Source organism: Pteropus vampyrus, unplaced genomic scaffold (genome assembly GCF_000151845.1).
Source record: "Pteropus vampyrus isolate Shadow unplaced genomic scaffold, Pvam_2.0 Scaffold461, whole genome shotgun sequence".
Classification (NCBI taxonomy): domain Eukaryota; kingdom Metazoa; phylum Chordata; class Mammalia; order Chiroptera; family Pteropodidae; genus Pteropus; species Pteropus vampyrus.
The window spans coordinates 358,443-364,413 of NW_011889242.1; the positions used below are offsets into that span (position 1 = coordinate 358,443).

Below are 5,971 nucleotides of genomic sequence, written 5' to 3' on the forward strand. Positions count from 1 at the left end.
AACCTACTCTGATGTAAGAAATTTGGGTAGCATTTTCCATGAGCCTTTGGCTAGTAGAACATTCTTTAAAGGGTCCTGAAAAATTCCTTAATTTTATTCGCCTGGGATTCGATTTGGCCAATGGGAGAAAGAACAATTGTGCTGAAGATGCTAAAATTGTGCTTCTGCTTCAATACCAGTAGATATTGTCGACGCGTCTCAGAAGAAGGTTACTTGGGCGTAATCTGAACGAAGCTTTAGGTAGAATTCACCCTCAAAGATGGCAACTCCGATTGACTACAAAATAGCTAAGTAAAACGCTTCGCATTTTTAATAGGACAGAAATTCTACTTGGTAACCCCTCCCCCACCAGCGAGGTCATGGGGATGTAGCTCAGTGGTAGAGCGCTTGCTTCGCATGTATGAGGCCCCGGGTTCAATCCCCGGCATCTCCACACCTGTCTTTTCTTCCCTAACCGTTCTTGTACCTGGCCTGAAATAATTGAAGTGTTTTAGTCCTTCCTCGTTTTTGCTATTATTATTTCCTTTAAATTGAGCTATTAACCACCTGCATGTTTATTTTTTTTCCGTTTGGTTAATTAACCGCCGCCATATTCTCAGCTTCCTGGACGCTTCCCTGGGATGTTTAATTAGGCAGTGAGTTCTACGAAGCCACAGGGACAACTTAGATGTAAATTCATTCTATGATCTCATTCAGGAAGAGAGAATACAGCTGCATATAAAAGAATGATTTAGCTCAATTAAATGAGGTCCTATATCCACTCCCATTTTCCACAAGAAAATAATGGGTAAAAATAAAATGTTAGTAATTTTTTTAGGGGGAGAGAAAGGTAGGATGTGTTAATAGTATTGTGTGGTTGCGTATCGGTGTTCAAGAGTCCATCCTAGGACCATAAGAGGAATTTCTTTAAATGCTAGTTACTAACTTAGTTCTCATTTTATTTCTCTCTACCTCTTTGGCTTTACTCAAGGTTTCTGTACAGGAAACCTTGTCATGGTCCAGTGTAGGAGATCTGGAAAAGTGTAAAGGTTAGGAATCGCTTGTGGAAATGGAAGGCAAAATTAGTTAGAAACCAATAAAACATTGCATGGTAGCGTTGAGGATCCAATTGAGGATGCATTCTGGGCAACTGTAATTAAATGAATTTTTATGCTTATGTGATTTTTGCTTTGCAGTTAGGTTCATTCCTTGATTTAGTTGAGTGCTTTGGAATATCGATAATGTAATAACAATAATTGACTTTATTGTTTCTATTTACATTTAAAAATGTACTAAAAACGACAACAGGTATTTCTCTGCCCTCGTTAAGAGAAATTCCAATAATTTATTTAGTACGCATTTTTCGTGTGACTTCTCTATGTTGTTACGTACCTCTGGTAAATTAGGGAATCAATCTGAGAGTCAAGTAAGGGAGAGTCAATATATAAGTAATATTTGCACTCTGTGTTATAATTACCGTATTGGAGGTTCATAAAAAGATACACTGGGACACAGAGGAGGATAAGATCAACTCTTCTTGAGGGGGGTAAATCAGGTAAAGCTTCCAAAAGAAGAGACACTTGTGATATGTATTAAAGAATACACATGGGATGTTTACAGCTGGACATGAGGATCAGTGTGTTATTCTAGTTATAATTAATACCATGCAGGTGGCATGAAGAAATGACACAAAACATTGGAAAATTAGTTACATATGGCTAGAACATAGGATGAGATAGGGAAACATAGAAGATGTTGTAGGAGATGTAGTAATATGTATCTCATCAAGAGTTTGTTATTTTTTAAAAAAATTCCCCTTCACATTTTTCACCCATTTCTTCCCCTCCCTCCCCTCTGGCAATCGTCAGTTTCTTATGCTTGTATGAGTCTGTTTTTGTTTTGTTTTGTTTTTCAGGTGCCACAATAAAGGAAATTATACAGTATTTGTATTTATCTGTCTGACTTATTTCACTTAGCATAATATCCTCTGGATAGATACATACATGTTGTTGCAAATGGAAAGATTTCATTATTTTTTTTATTCCTGAGTAAAATATATATATATATATACACATTATAGTGTATATATGTATGTATATATATGTATATGTATGTATGTGTATATATATCATGTCTTCTTTATCCATTCTTAGCATGTGGGTTGCTTCCATATCTTGGCTATTGTAAATAGTGCTGCAGTGAACATGGATTTACATAGATCTTTTCAAATTAGTGTTTTTGTTTGCTTCGAATAAATACTGAAAAGTGGAACTGCTGGGTTGTATGGTAGTTCTATTTTTAGTTTTTTGAGGAATCTCCATATTGTTTTTCATAGTGGCTGCACCAATATACAATCCCACCAACAGTGCACAAGTGCTCCCCTTTCTTCACATCCTCACCAACACTTGTTATTTTTTGACTTTTTGATAACAGTCATTCTGACAGGTGTGAGTTGGCATCTCATTGTGGGTTTGATTTGTATTTCCCTGATGATTAGTGATGTTGAGCATCTTTTCATGTGCCTGTTAGCCATCTGTATGTTTTCTTAAAAAAAAAAAGTCTATTCAGATCCTCTGCCCATTTTGTAATTGGGTTTTGTTATTGTAGTTGAGTTGTATGAGTTCTTTATATATTTTGGATATTAACCCCTTATTGGATATGTGATATCCAAATATTTTCTCCCACAATGATACATCTGACAAGGGGTTAAAATTCAAAATTTATAAAGAACTCTTAAAAAACAACACCCCAAACACCAAACAATCCAATTAAAAAATGAGTAAAGGACCTGAATAGGCATTTCTCCAAAGAGGACATACAAATGGCCAACAGACATATGAAAAGATGCTCAAGGTCACTAATTATCAGAAAAATACAAATTAAAACCACAGTGAGATATCACCTTATACCTGTCAGGATGGCTATTATCAATAAATCAACAAACAAGTGCTGGCAAGGATGTGAAGAAAAAGGAACCTTCGTGCACTGTTGGTGGGATTGCAAATTGGTACAGCCACTATGGAAAATTTTTTTGAGGTTTCTCAAAAAATTAAAAATAGAAATATCTTATGACCTAGCAATTCTACTTCTGGGTATTTACCCAAAGAAAATAAAAACAATAATTTGAAAAAATATATGCACCACTATATTTATTGTGGCACTGTTTACAATAGCCAAGATATGGAAGAAACCTTAGCGTCCATCAATAGATGATTGGATAAAGATGAGGTGGTATGTAAGTACAATGGAATACTACTCAGCCATAATAAATGAAATTTATATGCTACATTAATAAAGATAAAAATCATTTGATCATATCAATAGATGCAGAGAAAGAGTTTAATAAAATTCAGCATCCATTTATGATGAAAACTCAGCAAAGTGGGAATAGAGGAAACATTCTTCAACATAATAAAGACCGTATATGACAAACCTACGGTAATATCATACTCAGTAGGGAAAGGTTAAAAGCATTTTCCTTAAGATCAGGAGCAAAACAAGGATGCCCCCTTTCAACACTTCTATTCAACATAGTATTGGAAGTCCTAGCTACAGCAATCAGACAAGAAAAAGAAATAAAAGGCATCCAAATTGGAAAGGAAGAAGTAAAACTGTCATTATTTGCAGATGACATAATAATATATATCTATATACATATCTATATATATCTATGTGTATGTAGATATAGGTATATATAGAACCCTAAAGATTTCACCAAAAAACTGTTAGAACTGATAAATAAATTTGGTAAAGTAGCAGAATACAAAATTAATATTATGAAGGTAGTTGCACCAATGATAAACTATCAAAAAGAGAAATTAAGAAAACAATCCTTTTTACAATTGCATCAAAAACAATAAAATATCTAGGAATCAAATTAATCAAGGAGGTAAAAAAATCTGTTCTCAGAAAATTATGTCATTGAAAAATTTTGAAGAAGATACACACAAATGAAAGTACATATGATGCTCACGTGTAGGAAGAATCAACATCATTAAAATGGCCATACTACCCAAATGCAATCTCTATCAAAATACCAATGCAATTTTTCAGAGAACTAGAACAAACAATTCAAAAATTTATATAGAAGCATAAAAGATCTCAAATAGCTACAGCAATCTTGAGAAAGGAGGACAAAGTTGGGAGTATTACACTGCCTGATATCAAACTATACTACGAAAGCTACAGTAATCAAAACAGACTAGAATAAAAACAGACACATAAATCAATGGGATAGAATTGGGAGCTCAGAAATAAAACCATGCTTATACGGTCATTTATTCTATGACGAAGGAGGCAAGATTATATAATAGGATAAAGACAGTCTCTTCAACAAATGGAGTTGGGAAAACTGGACAAATACATGCAAAAAATGAAATTGGACAGACGCATGCAAAAAAAAATGAAATCGGATATACAAGAATAAACTCAAGATGGATTTAAGACTTAAATGTAAGACCTTATACCATAAAACTTCTAGAAGAAAACGTAGGCAATAAACTCTCTAAAATGCTTTTAGTATTTTTTTTTTCCTAATATATCTCCTTGGAGAAGGGAAACAAAAGAAAAGATAAACAAATGGGACTACATCATACTAAAAAGTTTTTGCACAGCAAAGGAAACTATTGACAAAATAAAAAGATGAACTGTATAGGAGAAGACATTTGGGAGAAGATACATTTGACAAGGGGTTAATATCCAAAATTTACAAAGAACCCATACAACTCAACAACAAAAAAACAAATAACCAAATTTAAAATGGGCAGAAGACCTAAATAGATATTTTGCCAAAGGGGAATAGAGATGGCCAAAAGACATATGAAAAGATACTCAACGTCGCTAATCATCAGAGAAATGCAAATAAAAACCACAAAGAAATATCACCTCACAGATGTCAGATTGGCTATCAATCTGACATAAAAACAAAACAAAAACAAAACAAGAAATGGTGGTGAGAATGTTGAGAAAAGGAACTCTCACACATTAGTGGGATTGAAAATTGGTACAGCCACTCTGGAAAACAGTTCAGAGAGTCTTCAAACAATTAAAAATAGAATTATCTTTCGACTCAGCAATTGCACTTCTGGATATTTATCCAAAGAAAACAAAAACACTAGTTTGTAAAGATCTATGCACCCCTATGTTCATAGCAGTGCTATTCACAATAAGCAAGTTATGGAAGCAACCTAGGTCTCTATTAATAAGTTGACTATTGGATAAAGAAGTTATGATACATATATACAATGGAATATTATTCCATTAATGTTATTCTATTAAAAAAATAAAATCGTACTATTTGCAGGAAAATGGATGGACCTAGAGGGCATTATGCTGGGTTAAGTAAATCAGACAGAAAGATAAATACTATTTGATTTCATTTATATGTAGAATCTAAGGAACAAAAGAAATGAACAAACTAAACAAAAACAGATTGACAAATACAACAACTGGTGATTGCCAAAGAAGAGGTGGATTTGGGAGCTGGGTGAAAAAGGTGAAGGGCTGTTTAATAAAAAGAGGGAAGGAAGAAAAACAAATCTTACCATTTACAACATGAATGAACCTAGAGGGTATTATGCTTAGTGAAATAAGTCAGACAGAGAAAGACAATTACCATATGATTTCACTTTCATGTGGAATCTAAAGAACAAAACAAATGAAGAAACAAAATGAAAACGGACTCATAGATACAGCGAACAAACTAGTGATTGCCAGATGGAAGGCAGTGTTGGAGGCCTGGGTGAAAAAATTGAAAGGATTAAGAAGTACAATTTAGTAGATACAAAACAGTCACGGGTAATGAAATACGGCATAGGGAATATAGTCAATAATATTGTAATAACTGCGTATAGTGCCAGGTGAGTACTAGACTAATCAGGGGATCACTTTGTAAATTATATAAATCTCTGACCACTATACTGTACACCTGAAACTAATATAAAATTATACTGAATGTCAACTCTAATTTAAAAAAAAAAAACAAATATTTTTT

The 5,971-nt window shown here is 33.6% G+C and overlaps 1 non-coding gene across 1 annotated transcript; it reads left to right on the forward strand.

The window, feature by feature from the left end:
• The first annotated feature begins 361 nt into the window (after window positions 1-361).
• Window positions 362-433, forward strand: TRNAA-CGC. Its single transcript has one exon. It is a non-coding gene; the product is annotated as a tRNA-Ala (tRNA).
• Window positions 434-5,971: the final 5,538 nt, after the last annotated feature.